Here is a 21,456-nt window from a genome sequence, read left to right as displayed (position 1 = left end):
TAATGTTCCCCTCTTCCAACGTAAGCCTTAACTTTTCTGACTCCTCAAACATTCAGCAACCCTCGGCTATTCTCTTGCTTTTCAAGCTACCCCTATCATTGAATTCATCAGCCTCAGGTGGGACATTGTGTTCTATCCTCCCTGAAATGTGCAAACTGTATCCCAAGCATTCATGAAACCTGAGAAGATGTAAATATGTTTGTATTAATAAATACCAAGGTCCATTCAGTTTACTTATGCATCACTTCAAGACACATATTTTTAAATGTTAAAATACATTTGCCTAAGAAATTCTGCATTGAGACATGGTCTAGTCAATTTTTATGGAATAGTTCCCAAGTCCAAGAGAGCAGAGGTACACCTGTGTCTCCTTATTCATGAGAGATACCTTCCAAGACTCTTCGTGGATATTTGAAACTGTGAATAGTACTGAACTCTTTCTATATGTACTATGCTTTTTCCTATACATGCATGCCTCTGATAAACTTATCTCTTTTCACCTAAGGAAAGCACTTTATGATTTCTCTTTTACATATCTGAGCAAACATCAATACTTTTGCACTTTGGGGCCATTAAAAAGTAAAATAAAGTTTACCTGAACATAAACACTATGATGCCTCATCAATTAATCATGTAACTGAGTGGGCTACTATGTGATTAACAGGCAGGTAGCATATACTGGATGGATACACCTGGACAAAGGGATGATTCACACCCTGGGCAGGATAGAGCAGTATAGTACAAGGTTTTTGTCATGCTACTCAGCATGGCGTGCAATTTAATACTTATGAATTATTTATTTGTGGAGTTTTACATTTAAAAATTTTGGATCATCTTTGACTGGAGGTAACTGAAACTATAGAAAGCAAAACTATCGGTAGTACCCAGTCTTCCTTACATCACACCTTTGCTCTGCCCCCTTAGGCTGACACTTTGTGCACATGTACAGTGCCTCATGGCTCAGCTGTTACTGTGGTTTCTATTAATGTGCTCAGGCAAAGTATCTCATCTTTGATCTTCCTGTCTGACTAATGCCCTCAGGAGAAATGCTACTTGCACTTTCCATATACTCCTTGGACTGAAAGGGAGAACCTAATGTAAAGATGGGTGTATGTGATCAAGTGTATTCTGTTTCCTAGTGCTAGAATGAATAAATATGTTGCCATTTTAAATAGCTGTGATTCCACTTTATATTGGCAATTTATTAAATACATATTATAGTGGTTCACATCTCTCGATAGCATTACACCAGCATGTCTTTTGCTCCTGGGAGAATTTATTTTCTCAGTGGACCATAAACAAAACACAAATATTTTAGATGAAACTTTAATGCGCTGTCACAATGAAGGAAGAGAGAAAAAGTCAGTGGACGAATCCAGCTCTTCAGAAGATGATTATAACCACTCATTGCTGCTAAAAGTGTTTTTAACCATATTTTTCATTGCTTTTGGGTTAAATTTTTGTGCACAGATACACAGGAATACAGAGCTTATTGATATATATAATCAGGAATAATATTGAGAAAATCAGGAAAGTTGAAGGCAAATAAATTTCATCAATGTAGATGACTCGCTCATGTAATTAAGGACAAAAAAGAACCCCTACTCTTTATTACAGATTAATTCACTGAATAATTATCCACTGACCTCAGGGAAATGTCAAAATTTTCAGTGATTATTTCTAAATAAAGACCTAATGTTTTAAAATAATACCAAAAAAATGGGTACAGGGTGAAAAGCTTTGTCAAAACATTGTTATATGAAACCAGCTTGCCTAACATATTTTTCCCCCTGAAATGATTCTTTACATATCATGTAGACACAGCTCAAATCTCGGTAGACTGTCAGGAACTATGTTAACAAGCACACATTTTAATTTGAAAGTTAATTCCTACAGTAAATACCATGCAATTTACTTTCTACTGAGAAGCTCTATATTTTATGAAAAACTAGTTGAATGAACTAGATGAAGCTAAATTAACCAAACTCTAATCTTTAAAAATGTATAACAAATGTGAGTCAATCCACACTTGAATTTATTGTTGAAAGTAGAGTAAGTTACCTTTTAGGGAATATGTTTTGAGATAATTCAAAGTGTATTTATATGAGGTGATAATGTATCTACTAGCATGTAGATTTTCTGGGGTAATCAAGATGCTTAGGTGTGCTATACATATCATGTATCATTGTCTTGTTTTTTTCTTCCTTTTTTTTATCCCTCACCTCTTGCAAGTGCTCTATCACTGAGCTGTATTTAAACCCTCCTTTTATTTTATGTCAATCACTAATCTGAAAGAAACAGGAATAGCAGGAATTTTATATGATTTATCATGACACAAAGCCTTCCTTTATACTCAGTCCCTCATCTATGGTCATAATCACCTATGCTATTTTCTAAAACATGAAAATATCCTATTTTGAAATTGCTATTACTTTTTGTTTGTATGTCTTTCAAAAAATATGCTAAGACCCTGAAGGACAAGGTCCATGATAATAACATTCTTGGTTTTTGCCTCCCTAGAAAATCAAGTATATTTATTTCCTAATGGGGATGCTTAGAAAATACTTGATAGTAAGAAAAATTGAAACATTTTTACCTCTGGCTCTATGTAGCATACAGAAATAATTCCTTTAAGCTTGTGAGCACCTTTGACAGACTATTTTTATGTTTCATGTGAATAAGCTGAATTGGACTTGTTTCCTCTATTGGGGTTCATACACCTTTTTCTTTGTGTTTTAAGCAACATTTGGATGAAAGAATTATGTATATGTAAGGGTAATGATTTAAACATTTATATCATATAAGTCTGACAATCTATTTCTCCTTGTAATGATAATTCTTCAATTTAATAGTAACAAGAAAAAATTGTAACTTCCCTTGTCCTGTACTTGTGTCTAAATAATTAAAGAATCTGAACACAAAAATAAGTTTATAATTTACATTAAAGCAAATATTAGTTATGTGAAAAAAGTTTTGTTTTTTATTTCATAAAAAGTAAAAAAAAATTTACTTGTTTTACAGAAGTGAAGAGACTACTTTCAGGAATATGTTCAGGGTATAAATAAGGGAATCCACAGCCTACCATCATTCAAAGTGCAGTCTCTGGCCTAATGTTGTCCATTCTCCTTGAACTTATAGGAAAGACTCACTCTTGGACCACTATTTTAAAACCTATTCACATAACATATTATATTATTACCTAATAGTTTCCTGCATATTAGACATCAAATCTGCAAACTCCCATTCACTTGTTGTACATGTCACAGCATCTAATGGTTATTCCATAAATACTTCCTGATTTCATTGTTGATTAAGTGAAAAGAGATGATGGTTTTGACAGGACATTGCCCTAAATAAAGAGTAACATCTGTGTTTTTTTATTACTAATCTCTGCAAATTTCTGAATTTTTAAATATATATTATGAGTGGAACACTAGAGTTATTTATAATAATAGTTTAAGGTCAATAACAGAATTTCTCATTCTGTGTCTCTAAATAAATAAATAATAGTCAAATCAAAATCACTTTGTTGTTGAGTTTCAAATAATGATTAGGACCTATGATTTCTTAAAGTTCTACTGTAGTATCATTCAGTTGGGTAGTATAATTTTATTTCTCACCTTGGAAAACTTCTACAAATGAATCTAGAGGCATTTAAGTAGACATACTTTTCTCTGATATTTTTTTCTTAGTGGTATAAGTTTTGGGTAATCTAAAAATTTAAACTGATTTTATTTTTTACAATTAGATGCTCAGCATATTACAAAATGACTTATATTTGTTCAAAGAAAATTAACAAATATTTCAATAACTGAAAATATTTATTGAATGTCAAGTATGTATTAAACACATCAGCTTAAGAAGAGGTCATATCGAAGAAGCATGGTTATCTTCGATTTTCTTCAAGAAATTGAAATTTATCAACTTGGGTTTTAGTTCTAAAATAAAAATCCCAATTATAACTTTCTTTGCATCCTGAATAGAAAACAAAAATATACTGGAGCCTGCTCACTGCTTCCTTCCCCCCATCTGTCCCCAAAATATTTCCAGTCCTTTATCCTGTTAGTTGGGATGCTCCTTATTGTGCAGTGACAAAGGCTTGATTCCTTCACTTTTATAACCACTGCCCCCTGGGGCACCTTTAAACTGTGAAACCATCCGGATATGAGACAACAGGAACAGAGTCCTCAGTCCAGCCAGGACAGCACGGCCCAGTAGGTGCCCTGGGCACAGTCTGTTATCATTGGCAACAGGAGTGCTACATTTCTTAAAAGCTATTATTTTAAGTTTCAAGGTAATTATTCCTGAAAAGTAAGTAAAAACCTCTCTGTTCTTGGCACACTTATTTTATGGTTACTATGGTTTTCTTTGACTTTCTTTTACTGAGAATTCTAATAAATATAATAATAGTACCCATTAGCCAGCTGTAGCAACTGGTCATCTGAAGCCAAAGCCTTCCACATACCCAATCTTCCCATTCTACTCCTATTATTTTGAAACTTGTATATGCCTATCCACCCATCCATCCATATTTCAGCATATGGTTAGTGCAATTTTAGTTTGGAATTAGGTAATGGAGTACATAAGGAAGAAAACCATAATGCTTTCTGTGTTCTAAAAGTTGGCTCTTACTGCAGCGTTTTACAGGTGCGTACTGAAACCCAGTGTGATTGTTTAGAAAATAGACATTGCACACACAAACACATCACAAGTGCTTAGAGAGAGTAAATAACTTAAAGGACTGTTCATCCTTGAAAGTTCCTGTCTCTTCTTTAGAGACTGCTGCTGCTTACCTTAGTGTTCACTTCTGGATTTTTCCAAAAGGTCAATCTTGTTTTGTAATTATTCTAAGCCTTTATACTCAAGATCCTGTCTGGATTTTTGCTTCCTTCCTTCCTTGCCTCCTTCCTTAGATCCTTCCTACTTTCTTCTTTGTCTTTTTCTTTAATCCTTTCATAGTCATTCTCTCTTCTTCACTGATCCCCCTCTCAGATCTTAGGTACACAATCTGACAACTTCGAAAAATGTAACCCACATCAATCAAGAGAGAGCATCAAGATCACCAAGAAAATTTCCTATCCTTCTTCATAGGAAACCTTTGCCTATCTCCTCCACCCAGAGGTACTGACTGTTTAATATTCATTACTAAAGATTATTTTTTGTATGTTCTAGGATTTTATATAAATGAAATCACATAGTATATGCATATGTCTCTCTTTTAGCTCAGCACCGTTATCTATGAGATTCATCAATGTCAGTGTATCAATAGCTTTTTCTTTTGCTGACTTCTAGTTCTTCATATGAATATATCACAATTTGTTTATCCATTCCTCTGTAGATTGACATTTGAGTTGTTTACAGTGTTCAGAACATCAATAAAGCTGCTGCAAATATATTTGTTCAGGTATTTTTGAGATTCTGTTTTTTCATCTTTTGGATAAATACTTGATCAGCTTTTTTAGACCTATAATTTCATTTTTATTTAGTAAATACTGAGAAATCTGATAAAGGTTATTGATTTTATTTATTAATTCAGAAAAACCAGCTTTTGTTTATATCGATCTTCTTTTTTTTTTGTTTATTGATTTCACTCTTATTCCTTCTTTCTGCTTATTTGGGGTTTATTTTTCTTTCTCTCGTTTCTTGTGGTGGGAGCAAAATGAACTGATTTGAAATATTTTTACTTTTCTATTATTACATTTTAATGTGATAATTTTCTTTCTAAGTACTGTTCTAGCTGCATTCTACATATTTTGAGATGTTGTTTTCTCCCTTATATTCAATTCAAATTTTTTTCAGGTTTTCCCAATGATATCTTTTTTTATACAATTTATTTGGAAGTGTGATTTTAATTTCCATATAGTGAGTGTTTCTAGACATTATTCCATGATTGATTTCTTATTTAATTCCTTTGTAGACATAAAACATGCTTTGAATGATTTTAAGCCTATTAAATTAATTGAGGATTATTTTACGATCCTGAATATGACCTATCTTAATAAAATAATCTATATTCACTTGAAAATAATGCATTTTATTCTGTTGTTTAAGAAAGCATTCTCTAAATTTGATTTAGGACAAATGGGCTGATAAATTTTAGAGTATTTTACATCCTGATTTTTCTAATTGGATCTTTCTTGTTCACACAAGAAAAGTAAATCTCTCCTTTGATAATTTTTTATTATGATATTATGATTTTTTTCTTCATACAATCTTTCATAATTCACAATTACTTAATTTTATGTCAGTTTACCTATTTGTTTCTACACTGTCTTGTTAAAATTATGTAGCAAATAGATAAGTATGCATGGAATAAAAGAATGGACTATTACATGATTAAATGATATTTTTCATGATGATAACACTTAGGTTGCAAAACGATTTCAATTACAGTCCCACAGACACTTCCAGAGACCACAGTCAATTAAGCAACATCATCATAGGGGCCCAGAAACTTCTCTTCTTTAAGATCTAAGACAGTGGAACTGGGGATATAGCATAGTCATAGAGTGCTTGCCTAGCATGCACATGGCTCTGGGTTTGATCCCCAGAAACACACATACACAAAATCTAATCCAATCCAATCCAAACAAAACAAAATAAAAAGAGATCCACCATAGATACTTTGAGAACAAGTTCACCTGAACTTGACTTTTATAGGAAATTTTCAGAATAATGCCTGATCGGAGTGATGAGAAAGGCTAAAAATATTCTTATTTTATAATAAAGAAAAGTCTAAAATATAAACTTTTATAAGTTATCAAATAATTAGAAATATTTATTTAATAGATATTACAGATTACAATAATACCATATTTTCTATGATTAATGAATAGGTGTCAACTTTAACAATTTAGGACCCTGGTTCTTTGTGTAAAACATCCAGTATAACAGAGTAGATGCTCAAGCAATGTTTATTTCTTATTGCTTTACCCCTCTCTTCTCCATATTAAATCAGTCAAGTTCTTTCTTTAATCAGTTTAGTTTGCTAGTTTTCCAGAATACATTTACTTAAATGTTAAAAAATTACCTTTTGATAATAAACATTCAGTTTGACTTGCTAAATTATACCATCGACTTGCTCTGTCAACTTAGGTAGCATTTAGGATATTTACCCCTAATTCCTCCCTTTTAAAATTGTGATTACTGCAACCATAAAACTCTTTGTTTCATGATTAAAGTTTCCTAGATAAAAAAGGGAGCTAAACTCTTGTCAAATTGGAAGACATTGCTTACAATGCTCTTGCAAAGCACATACATGAAAGAGACATTATTAAATTCAGAATATAATTAATATGTCAGAATAATTAAAACATGATGTGTAAAATGAATGACTCTGTCTTTTCAGTTTTCAACTGTGTTATCCAAACTGAAACCTTAATATTTTATGTCTATTTTTTTTCAGTGACATTTTATTTAATATTGAAATGTATATATCCCTGATCTTTCACCCGGGTCTGCATTTTTCACTGCACACAGCATATTTTCTCTTCTATCTATTTATACTTCAAATTAAAAACTTCCAATCTCTAGATGTATTCCATCTGAACTAAGTAAAATGATAATTCTCCCAATATAAAATTGGAGTTGTCCTTGACTCTCCTTATCAGCCCTATATATCATAGCCGATTTGAGTAATTCTTTTTTCCAAGTGCTTTTTTTACTCTATGAATCTTACTGACATCACCTTGCTCAAGCTATCATTAGCTCACACCTATTTTAGAAACCATCCCCTCTATTGATTTTTCTTCTTTCAGGCTTGCTCTCCTTTAATTCATCCATAATGGCTAGCACCAGATCTTTCCTTTTAAAACCATTGGTATGCTCACCTCAACCTGTATCTCTGCAATGGTTCTCCATATCTGTAGAATGAAACATGAATTCTTTAGCTTCATATTCATTCTCTTTATATTTCAGCCATATCTTACCTTTCAAGTTATACTAATTCCAATGTAAATCTTCCACTGTAGCTAGATTTCTAGACTCTATCAAACATCCATGTGCTTTCTGGATTTTAAGATTTTTGCTATTTCTATAGCCTTGTAGGCATGTACTCCCTTATTGTTCATGTGGAGATAAATTTAAGGGAAAACTGAAAATTTTGATACTAAAAAGCTTTAGAGTTAATTTAGTTTAACCTCTCACCTCTTCTACAATTTTTAACAGTGAAGACAAGAATCAGAAAAAATTTATGTTCATATTTTCTAATATCTAATGAGTACCATTTTGCTTAAACTCGGTTATTTTGGGAAATTACATGATTACCAAATTACCAAGGTTATTAGATTAAATTTTTATGAAGACCAAAAATTTGCAAAATTCAATAATCATGAACTATCTCGAGGAAGTCCCAAGTGAAGCCCAATTTCCGAGATGCTAGATGAAATGGTTAGAGACAAATCCTGAACTGACTTTTCATTGCCTAAAAGATTTTCCTGGTTCTAAGAAAGAAGTGCTCACCTAAGCCTTGCTAACATAAAGGTGAATTAATGTAAAAATTCAGAAGGTAGTCGTTAAGTAGTGTTTTTAAATATTTCAAACTTTATTAGTGTGTATGTTGGGGAGAAATCATCTGATTACAAAAATTAGTTTAAGTTGTATTTAGTACAAATAGCCCTTTGTAATGGATGGAAGAGAGGAAAAATTAGTCTCCTCTATACTAAGGATACATGGAATCCGCCACAAACAAGTTCATATTCATAAGAATTAAAGCATAATCTGTATTGACCTTGAAATAATCTATTTCAGATGACTTTGTTGGTTATATAATATCTTATTAAGCACATGACACTATCGTAAAGTGAATCATCTGCAGGTATTCCTGATGATTTTCTATTATTCCAGGTTAGAAGGAAAATGATTTCCAGGCAACTGATGTGGTAGTGTATTTTTAAATGCAAAATAATTATAGATATCTGATAATAACTTGTTAGAATTTATGGAGATAATATTTTTAGTTGACAAAATATAATAAAATAGCATGTGAATTTTCAAAAAAGAAGGAACATAATGAGATAATGATACTTGAAGGAAATCGCTCATCTCAGCAAGTGTCAGCACAGTGGGACACTTCAAGGTGCCACGTCCCTGACACTATAATGCCACTATATATCTCTCTGAGCTTAGAATTAGGGCGAGAAATGGCAGGGGAACTAGGGTGGGGTGAATAAAAAAAAATATATATATATATATATTTTTTGGTACCGGGGATTGAACTCAGGGGCACTCCATCACAGAGCCACATCCCCAGCCATATTTTGTATTTTATTTAGAGACAGGGTCTCACTGAGTTGCTTAGCACCTGGCCATTGATGAGGTTGGCTTTGAACTTGTGATCCTCCTGCCTCAGCTTCCCGAAATGCTGGGATTACAGGCATGCATCATCACGCCTGGCTAAGATATGAAATTCTTATCAACAATGTGAAATCCTAAACCAGTTTACTTGGAAATGACTAAGTTTGCATATGCTGAAAAATAATGACTCAATAGAAATGTAGTTTTAGCAAAATAAGAAACTTATTTTATGTATTCTTAAATTCATAGCTTCTGCTACAAGATATGATGATTCTTGGATAGGAATCTACCAATAGTAAATTCAGTGTTCTACTCAAATCTGTTTTCTGCAAAGAATGTTCAGTTGCTTAGTGCCTAGTGAGTTACAAAATTGATTATGCTCTGGCAATTTACTTACTGTAAAGAGGCTCAGCTACATATAGGTACATTTTCATGGAACAGTGTTTTGTTTGGATCTTGAATTGTTAAGGATTGATTTTGTCTACCAAAAAAAGGAGTTAAAAGAATGTTCACAGTGGTTTTATTCTTAATAGCCCCAAAACTTATAATAATAGAAAATCATAAGCAGGAGAAGGAATAAACAAACCCTGGTGTATTTACACAGTGAAATAACACTCAGCAACAAAAAACAATAATCTTCTTGCTTATTCTTCCTGTTATAGCTCCAACATATAAAACACAGAGAGAGTATTTGCTATGGCTTGAAGAAGAGGTGTCTCCTAATAGGTCCTGTGTTAATGCAGGAATATTTAGGGGTGAAATGATTAGGTTATGAAAGCTGTAACCTAATCAGTCTATCCTAGTTTGGATGGGCTCAATGGTGATATGATAGGCAGGTAGGGTGTGCCTGGAGGAGGTAGATCACATGGAGCAGGCTCACAAAGGGCTCATCTTTCCTGTGGCCTATTCCCCTCTTTATCTGCTTTGTGACCACCGTGTTCTGAGAATTTTTCCTCCACCACACCTTTTCATTATGCATAATACAATTGGACAACCATGAGACAATGAGCTCAAAATAAGCTTTTCTCCTCTAAGTTGTTATTGTCAAGTATTTTCACACAGTAGTGAAAAGCTAACTAACACAGAAATTGATACTAAGAAGAGGGGTTTTGTCTGTGACTAACCTTATTAAGTGTTTCAGAAGTCATTGGAACTGTTTTTCTGGAGGAGTTGGAAAAGTTTGGAGAGGCAGACTAAACAAGCCTTAGAATATTTTAAGTGAAGCTTAATGTGCAATTCTGGTGAGAATTCAGAATTCAGAATGCTGATAGGAATGTGCACAGTAAAGACTTGTTCATGAAGTTTCAGAGGGGCACCAGGACACTATTAAAATTGGATTTGAGGCTATTCATGTTACAACATGGCAAATAACTACTTTTTAATATTTTCTCCATATCCTGAGATTTTCTGTGAGGCTAAACTTAAAGGTGTGGACTAATTAATCTGGCAGAAGAAATTGAAAGCAGCAGAGCATTCAGCCAGTGGCACTGATATTGCTGTTGGCCTTTAGCCAGGTTAATTCTGAGAATCAGGAGGAAAAAAGTATATCAAAATTTGCCATTTGGCCAAGAATGTGCATGTAAAACTGGGACAAAGGAAGGCATAGTGATTAAAGAGATTACAGTCACTAAAGAGATGCTAAGTACTTTGCACAGAGACAATAGGAATGATTCCTAGAGGGTATCTCAAAAATTTGCAAGACCACATGTTTTATAGACTCAAGGATGTTGAAGTAAAAATTCCTTTGAGAAGAGAGGATAGGGACCCCTTTTGACACAGGGTGGTGGGGCTAGGAAGTCATTTATTTGTGTTCAGTCACTCAGGCACTCAGAAGTCAATGAAGCTATGGTCCTAGGAGGCCTGGATACTGCTGAAGCTGACTGTTGACCTTGGTGTCATTGATGTGGTTCTGGTTCTGCCAGAATGCAGGATGTTGAAGTTAGGTGGTCATAGAGGCTCCCATCAAGATTTAAAAGGAAAGCCTAGGAGGCCAGGCAAAAGTTAGCAGGTTGGAATCCCTGTGGGCAACCCCTGAAAGGGCAATGGGTTAAACTAAGAGAAGGAAGTCAAACTTGCTATGGAGAACTGCCCCATGTTAATAGATACCAGTAACATGAACTGTCCACTGAGAAAAGTTGCTGTCTGCAGAGATCCATGGCAAGAGAGACCATAAGCACTGCAACTAGCAAGGCTAAAGGTACAGGGCTACTCAAGCCCTTTGGACCTTACAACTTTACAACACGTGCCCCAGATGCTGGATGCGGAGTTACAGAACCTAATATTTATCTAGCTGGGATTTGGTCTTGCTTTAGTCTTAAGTGTTGTTTAAGACTAGGAGGACTCTTGGAGATGGAAAAAATGGATTTTGCATTATGAGATGGACATCATCTTTTGGGCTCAAGGGGCAGAATGTTTTTGTTTGAGTATGAGGTGTCCCCCCAAAGCTCATGTGTTAATACAAGGAGATTCACAGGTGAAATGATCAGATTATGAAAGGCAAGCAATCCATCCTAGTTTGAATGGACCATCTAGGTGATAACTGTAGGCAGGTGGGGTGTGGCTAGAGAAAATGGGTCACTGGCAGCATGCCCTGGGATAGTTCTCTTTCCTGCAGCCTCTTCTCCTCTTTCTCTGCTTCCTGACTACCATGGCATGAGCATGTTTCTCCCACCAGGCTTTTCCACCATGATACTCTGCCTCACTTCAGGCCCACAACAATGGAGTTGGCTAGCCATGAACTGAATTTCTAGAACTGTGAGCTTAAAATAATTTTTTCATTCCCTAAGTCGTTATTGCAGTTATTTTGATTCCAGCAACTTAAAGCTAACAAAATACTGAACAAATGGAAAACTGTTGAATTTTCTTTAATCCATCAAAAAGCTTGAAGTTGCATCTAAATATCTATCAATGGATGAATGAATAAAGAAAATATAGTATACCTATACATTGGAATAGCATTAAGCCTTTAAAAGGAAACAAAAATATTGCATTTGTGACATAGATGAGCCTGACGGACATTAAGTGAGATAAGTCATATACCTGATAAATGTGGTCTTAATATGCCACTGCTTGTGTCAGCATTCAAACTGTTTCTGCAGTGTTAAAATGTGCAGCAGGTTTTACAGTGAGAACAAAAGTCTTACTAGATCAAGTTCAGAAACAATCTCTGGTCCAAGGGCTTAGCATTCATGAAATGCTGGCACATACATGATGGTTTTTAATTTCTTTTCTTAAAATAATCCTATGAAGTAGATAAAAATGAGGGTCCACCCAACTGAGACAGTGATTGGCAGAGCTTATACTCAAACCCTTGTCCTTTTATGGTGCTTACTTCATTGGATGATTTCCAAGACACAATCCACTGGGCAGTTACATTTTGATAGGCCTTTCTCACCTACTGCTGAATCATTTCTTTAGTGGCTGCATTTGAAGTCTAAAACCTGTGGGTCTGCTCAAGCTATTAGAGATGCCATCATTTCTAATAGCACATGCCTAATCTTTGTTTTTAGTTGGAACTCCTCCTCTCTGTCCATCATTTGCTGCTTTCACTGTAAGACATCACCTTTTCTGAGAGCTCTCACAAGTACTCTAGTTTACCTCTGCCATAGTACTTATCACCAGACATGCATCTTCTCACTGGAATTAGCACTGGGCCAAGTAGTCAAGGAATGTGTTGATTAAAGACATGGCTATTTACCGAAGTGTGCATTGCTCTACCTCCTTATTTGTTTCTGCTTCCCATTAGATTGATTTATTTTACTTTCATGTAGCCCATTGATCATTACCATTGTACCTTTTGAACCTTCTTTCTAAGCTGCCATCAGTAAGTCTCTTTTGCTCACTAGAATATTCCCAGAGAACTAGAGTTAGTAGGTAAGATGTGATGCCAACAGCAGAGGAAACAGAAGGTGTTCTTGTTTAGTAACTACCCAACTGCAAATTAAAGCCTTATGCATTGCCAAGAGGGAATGTGATGTCAATGCTATTGTATTGTAAGGTGTCGATAAATATTTGCTGAATGAATGAACAAAGGTGGGACATAAAATATTCTCAATGATGAGGGTAACTAGGCAGGCACAGAATCCAAAGTTGTTCTCTTCCCCAAGTGTAGCAGAAGCAGAAGGAAAAGGTAGCTATTGCCAGAGGCCACATAATTCTCTGAAGACCAGTTCACAGATTTAAGTAAATGGGGGAAACCTGGTAAAACTTAACCAGTCCTCTAACAGCTAAAATTGAGGGTGAGAAATGTTTTTTGAAAAGTTTTTTTAATAAAAATTTAAATTTAGTTATATATATTAAATATTTATTTAAATACATATGCTATGTAATATAATAATATGCCACTAAAATGATACTTGTAAGTCAATATTTACATGAATAGAAAATTGCAATATGCTATGTGAATAAGTAAGTTAAATGAAAAAAATGTTTCTGTGTTTATTAGAAAGGGATGAATGTATATAATTCATATATGTATAATAAACTCTCTGGAAAGATATATACCAAAATACTGATTATGATTGGCTCTCTGCAGTAAGACTAATGGTGGTTTTTACTTTCTTCATCGAGCTTTCTTTTATTATCTTCATATTTTAAAATGAAATAATAAATTTATTTCAAACTTTAAAACCAAAATTATACAGTGTGACTAGTCTCCATAATTTATGATGTGTTTCCAATACCACCTGTTGCAAATATTCAGGGGGACTAAGTGTTGTCTGGGGTTTAGACAGGAGGAATGACAGACAGACAAATAAAAATGAATTGATTAAACACAAAATACTCTCAGAAATATTTAAAAGTCATAAGTTCCCAGGAAAGTCTTTCTTTAAACCTTAACAATTCCTCTTTATCAGTAGTGCTTTGAATAGGAGCAGTTATAGACTGGGGCCCTGACACTGTGACACCAATGAGAAAGTGCTGTACTCATGGTAGGAGTCGAGGAAAGGAAGACAAGAAGATGATCAATTAGTCTAGAATGGCTCTCTTTGGCATTTATCAAGTAAAGTACCACATAATCTACTTAACTGTTTTTTAAGTTTGAAAGCAAAGTGGAATCAATTATTGTGAAATTTGCTTACACCAGCTACTCAGAATTTGTTCAGTGTCTTTCGGCAGATTAAACAGATGTTAAATTAGGTCAAATATCTATTTTTTTAATATATTTGACCTCTAAAGAAATTAGTTCTTTTGCAGAGCATGATGATTATGGACTGCAAAAATTAATTAATCACATGTTTAAAATATATTAAATAGTGCTACCCTATTTTAAAAGTAAAGTGAATCTGAAATTATTAGTCCTCAAACTAGTACATTTTTTTTAAGAGAGGAAGATTATCTGGGGACAGGGATACAAATCAAAGGAAAACTATACTTTTAATGGTATTGTTGTTGACAAATATAAAAGGACTATAATGAATAAGAAAACAGAATTAAGAAATCGTGAAATTTGAAGTTTTACTCTTTCTATTATTAACTCTACAACACATAGTACTATCAAAGTAGACACATATGACAAATTAGATATATATCTATTGAATGATAAAATTTATTGATGTCAAAGTCAATGAATAACAAATAATATATAATTTTCAAATGGTTACATTGATATAGATAACCAAGGAGGATATCAGCATTCAAGGGATGGTTTGGGCTGACTGGACATACTGATGACATCGGATTTATGGATTTTCCACTTGATCTCCTTGAATCTGTGTGAGGCAATATTTTTATAAGCTCTAGGACTGCAGTTTGGGTTGTTTCCTTCAGATGACCCTAAGAACTAGCTTGTAGTTGTGTTCCCCAAAATATGCTTTCCTTGATTTGGAAAAAAAATATGACAAACATAGCATAAAATCATTTTCAGCTTTCTGCAACTTATTTTTTAAAAACTAAAAAATAATAATAACTCTATTTTCTAACACATTTGTACACATTTTAATAGCCATATTGTTCAGAAACTTGTTAAACGAATTTGAAACATCTAACTACAATCTGCTATTTTCCCCAGTGAGATCTTTACCCGCTTCCCATGTTGCTTCTTTATTTCAACTTTCATCTCAAAGCTTCGATAATCATTCACTCTGAATTTTTAATTACTCAATGGTATTCTGTCTCTATGTCGGATTTTGAATTCTGTATCCCATATTTTAAGTCAAATTCATAACTTTTCAGAGAAAAGGTAAGTTGTTTTGTAACGCCCCTCTTATTTAAACGACAGTGTTAACTGTAACTGTATATTAGTGTTAGTTCCTGCCATTCTTTTTTCAAGAAAAAAAATGATGTTTGAAAGGAACAGATGGAAGAAATAAAGAACACTGAAAGTGACACAGACCATTGCTACCATTCATGCATTTGATATGACTCACATTTAGTGGGAAATAAATGATTAATGTTCAAACTCTAGCAATCCGGCATGTGAAAACAATTTTAAACATGATTATAATTTTATGGTTTGAATGAAGGAGTAGCCACAGAGGAAAGGCCTTCCTTGTAAAAGAGATTTTTCTGATGTGTAATGACTACATTGGTTTTTAAAGTCAGGTGAACCTGAATTATTTTTCAAAACTGTATTCATTTTTAATCACCAAGTGCCCATGAATATTTTTTTCTGATACTAATTCAAAAACAATACATAATCTGAAGCTCCTTTGATTATGTTTCTGCACCCTAGTCCCAGTCACTTTACACAAATAACTACCATCAGTTTAGATATAACCCCCCAGAGTTTTTCCAAAACTTTTATATAGATATACCTATAAATATATTATAGGTGTTAGCAGACTTAAATAGACTTACATGGAAAATATATCTTCTTCATTGATATTTTATCCACTCAACATTTTGCTATAGAAATTTTTCTTTCTATAGCTAACAATGAACACAGTGTTGGTTTCTATTTATTTGCTATAATAAACAGTACAAATAATAGTGGAATAAATATTCAGCATCAGCTTCCTTGAATAAATATAGCGGGAGTGAAATTGCAGACTCATAACGAGAGGGCATTTTCATATTTTCAGAGCACTTACTTGCTGAGCACTCATGTGAGTGTGAAGTAAACTGCTATTTACCCATTTTTTAGACACAGGGAAATTGACATATAGAGAGATTAAGTATTTTTTATAAGAAGATGGGAACTAAGGCCTGAGAGGTTATAAAGAAGCTGCTGAAGATCAAGTGAAGTAAATGGCAGAGCAAGGATTTGAACCCAGAGAGTGTTTAATAACTTAACCATGTTATGATTCTATCTTTGGAGTAGATTCCACCAAACCAAACCAATGACTAAACGGATTTGCATTCTCCCTAATAGTGTGTGTGACTTCCCATTACCCTTGGCCTTCACCAGTACTTAACAGTACAAAATGCTTCAATATTTGCCAATTTGATGGCAAAAAAGTATCATGTTGTTTTAATTTGTAATTTCTCATATTTCTGATACTGTTGAACATATCTTATAGTTGATTAGATATTCACATTTCCTACGAATATTTTTTCTTATTTTTCTTTTGTTATATGGGTTGAATCCAGAAGTGCTTAACCACTGAGCCACATCCTCAGCCCTTTATATTTTTATTTAGAGACAGGGTCTCACTAAGTTGCTTAGGGCCTTGCTAAATTGCTGACGCTGGCTTTGAATTCAAGATCTTCCTGCCTCAGCCTCTGGAGCCTTTGGGATTACAGTCTTGCACCATTCGTACCTGGCTATATGGATTATTTTTAATCCCTAACGACTAAAGGATCAGATGTAAAGATGAACTGAATCTAAATGCTGTCACCTTTCTCTCTCCCCCCCCCCACAAACACGTGATTTGGCATGTGTTTCTATATGTGTAAACACAAGTATATGGCATATAAATAAAAATATAGAGTTAATACGTGCACACAAGCAAGTAATTTTCAGATTTACAATGTGGCCTTGGAGTAAGTGAGCAATACATTACACACTTGTCATAACTGTCAATTTGTCCTTCTCCAGATCTATCATCTGTCTTTTTGTGTCCTGCACTAGGAGAATGATCTCCAAGGACTGTACCACACTTCCCTCTTCACCCTGTGGTTTTACTTGGGCTGATCCATGGAGGGAACTGCAGGAGATCAGAGGGCAGCAGGAGAGAAGCTCAGTGGCTCCTGTGTGCCTCTTCTCTCCACTGCTCTCTCATGGTGATTCTGACAGTAGATGCTTACTCCACACCATATCTCCTGTAGGGTGCACCTCTTGTGTCCTGTAATTAAGGTCCTATAATTCTCTCCCCTTTGTTAATTTTGATTTTGAAGATCTCATCTGTTTCCTTCCTGGACACTGCCAGCCAGGGCTTCTAATTAGAGTACTAATAACATTCTAATCTCAGAGCAGCTAGGAAAATGCCTGTCCTGATTTGGGTCCAAATCCTCTTTTTTAGAAAATCAGATTCTAAATAATCTACTTATTTTTTCCACATTGAACAAATTCAGTATCAGTCAGTCCTGTACTGAGTGAGCACTTGCATGTCTCTGTGGCATATTTCAGTGAGATTACAATCTGAAATTCAAGCTGTTGCTTAAATAATTGCACCAATTATTTCATGTAAACTAATCCTCTGCCCTAAGTAATTATATATACATGTAATTACATATGTGTGTGTATATATATACTCACACACATATATGTATGTATGTGTATATACATATATGCATACATATATATACAGATATGTGTGTGTGTGTCTGTGTGTGTATATATATATATTTACTTTGGAGAATTTCAAACATATAGATAAGCACACTGAATAACAATGAACTCATATAGATCTAAAACTCAGTTTTAATAATTATCAACACATGACCAATCTTATTTTAAACTCCACCCACCTTCTCCTTTACCACATTATCTTGAAGCAATCTTAAAACATTTTAGTAGATTTCTCTAAATGACCAGAGATCTTTTAAAAATGTCTAGTTATGTATCACTGTTACATTGACAAATAATAATTATTCCTTAACATCATGAAATACATACTGTTCATATTCCAGTTATCTTGTATTGTATTTTAATTAATCTTGATCTAGATCCTAATAAACGTCCACATTTCAGTTCGTTATCTTTCAATTCTCTTTTGATCCACAGGTTCCTCACTCATTGCTCTTTTATTCACTTTCCTTTGCGGTTTGTTGAGGGAATGAAATCAATTGTTTGAGGAATTTCCCACAATTTGAGATTTGCTGTTTCCATTTTCCATCCTGTTCTCTCTCCAAACTATGTATTTCCTGTCAATCAGAGTTGTAAAGAGCTAGGACTTCGGGAGAAAGTAGTTTCGTTTTTTTCTTAAGGACCGTTTCATAGGTGATGTTGGTATATTCTTTCATCAGGAAATACCTAATCTTTTGTTGCCCTTCTTTAGGGGATATCTAGTGGTTGCTTCTCAAAGTCTAGACCTATTTAGTGACAAAGTGGCAATATCTATCTCTATTATTTCTTCTTTATTGACTGGAATACTTAGGTCACAAAGTTTAAAACCTAAACTTCTCCTCATTTGCAATTTAGTTATCCAGTGGTACAGTTCATATTGGAGAATGTTTTTTCACCACTGATACCAAAAGACCTGACAAGAACAATTTTGGAAGAGGAAAAGTTTATTTAGGGCTCCTGGTTTCAGAAGTTTCTGTCCATAGGTGGCCAACTCCTTTGCTTTCTGCCAGAGGTAAGGCAGAAGGGTGTGTGACAGAGGAAAGCAGCTCAGGATATGATAATAAGTAAGTAGAGATGTCAGCTTGGCTTCTAAAGAACAAAATATATACCCCCAAGGTACTCCTCCAATGACCCTCCTTCTCCAGCCACACCAGGCCTGCCTAAATTTACCAACCAGTTAATCCATTCAAGTGGATTAATGCACTAATTAGGTTAAGGATCTCACACCTCAAATTATTTCACTTCTGGTTTTGTCTGCTTTTTTGCTGTTGTGATGAAAACCTGACGAGAACAGTTAGAGGAGGAAAAGTTTATCTGGGGGTTCATGGTTTCAGAGCTCTCACTCCATAGAAGGGTGGCCCCATTTCTCAGGGCTAGGTAAGGAGGAACATCATGGCAAAAGAGTGTGGAGGAAAGTATCTCAGGACATTGCACCAGGAAACAGAGCTCTGATTAACAAGGACAAAATATATAGCCAAAGGCATGCCCCCAGGGAACCACCTCCTTCAGCACACCCTACCTGCCCACATTCAATTAATCCATATCAGGAGATTAATACACTGATTATGTTAATATTTTCATAACCCAATCATTTCACCTCTAAGTCTTCTTGCATTGCCTCACACATGAGTTTTGGGGAGATACCTCATATATAAATCATAACAACTTTCTTACTTTGTCTTACACTTGATCTTTTGGGGGGATACTGCATGTCTAAATCATAGCAGATAAGAGAAATGTTCAGTTCCTTTGATTAGTTTCTTTACTACTTTCCAATTTGGAGTTAGTTTATTATACTATTCAGTGATGACCAACTGGTTTACTTTAGTGTAACTTTGAAGTCATGCATTTAAATATATTGATGAGTCTCAGTTATCTTTACTCAGAGTCAGCTTATCCTATTTTGGCTAGGGGGGCCTTCTACAAGTTGGGCATCTTATGGGCATAATCTAATAAATGGTCTTGAAGATCTTTCTTGCTATCTGACATTCAAACTCATTTTGTTCGTTTCTGGCCGCAGATCTAGAATCAGTTCTCTTCTGAATATCCCTATTTCTTTTCTCCCTAATTGGGAAATGGTTTTTTAATCATAATCTGGGGATTAATGGGGTTTGTTGCTATTAGTTTGCTCATTGTTTCTAGGGCTTTCTGGTGGCAGAATGCAGGAGGAAAATAGGATAAAACAAATCATGAGTTGTTTATATCTTCAGCTCAAATTCAAGTCTACATTTGAGTCATTTTTCTCCCACATAGAATTCAGGTCTTGAGTTAACTGGGAATAAGAATTAGAGCATCATATAATTTTTAGTTGTTGTCCAAATGTCAATTTCAGAATACTAATAACAGCAGCAGCACCACCAATATGTTTATAAAACAGTTAATTTATTGCAGTTAATTTTGTCTCCTTTTATAGCTTTGTTAAATTCTTAGTCTTTGCAGTCATTTGGAATTGTGCTTCTCTCTGGGTGATTATGCCTCAAGTTATATTTTCATTTAGGTTCAGTTGTTTTTATAATGTTCATTTTTTGGTTTCTTTGTTATGATTTAATTTAGTTTTGTAATTATGTAAAAATATTTACATTGTTCCAAGTTCAAATCACTAATTCTTGTGTTGATATCTGTTCAGTGCTTTTGGTTATCTGAAGCTCAATCCATAGTATATTTCTCAGGAAGGATTCATATTCTTTAAATTCTGTCATGTTCATAAATACTTATGGGATTTATAGTAAAAGGTGATTATCTGATTTTTTAACTAATATGTAGAGTGCTGAACAGTACCTTTACAGAACAGACCCCTGAAAATAGTTTCTTCCTGTATGCAAATGACACATCCCTGTAATATCTACATGACTATACTTGTCTAATCAAGGACTGCCTGACATGAGTTTTAGCAGTTTTTTCTAATTTCCAGGTCTTTCTTTTCATATTTGCATAGAACTTGAATATATGTGTCCTGAATTCTGTACATAACCTCAAAATATTAAAATCTAACAAAGTTTGACAGGTAATTCATAATCTTTTACAAGTTTACTTTAAATAAAGTATATTTTAATTTATGCAAGCAGTGCATATTATCTATATATACTGTATATACACACACATATATACATGTGTAGGAGACAAATGATATAAAATAGAGTATGTACCATGCATACGTATTTGTGTGTAGCTTGTTGATTTCTTGTGAGAGAGGAAGCGAAGGAGTAAGATGGATTCAATTTTGGCTATAATAAATTTAAGTGAAAATATTCTTAGACATTTACAAATGTATACACACATATATATTATAACTTGTATATTGTTATACACATACAGTATATGTAATGCCTATACATACATACATATATATACACACATATATATACATATACACACACACACATACATACATATGTATTTTGACTGTTCATCCTTAATGGTATATCATCTAAAGAAAACACACCCTTAAAAACATAGCTATAGTTTTCTTGTAGTCTAAATCATAAAAATGATTA

This window comes from Marmota monax, unplaced genomic scaffold, assembly GCF_021218885.2.
Source record: "Marmota monax isolate L192 unplaced genomic scaffold, Marmota_monax_Labrador192_F-V1.1 WCK01_AAM20220418_F8-fsc00031, whole genome shotgun sequence".
NCBI classification, from domain to species: domain Eukaryota; kingdom Metazoa; phylum Chordata; class Mammalia; order Rodentia; family Sciuridae; genus Marmota; species Marmota monax.
Note: the sequence above shows the minus strand (reverse complement) of the source record.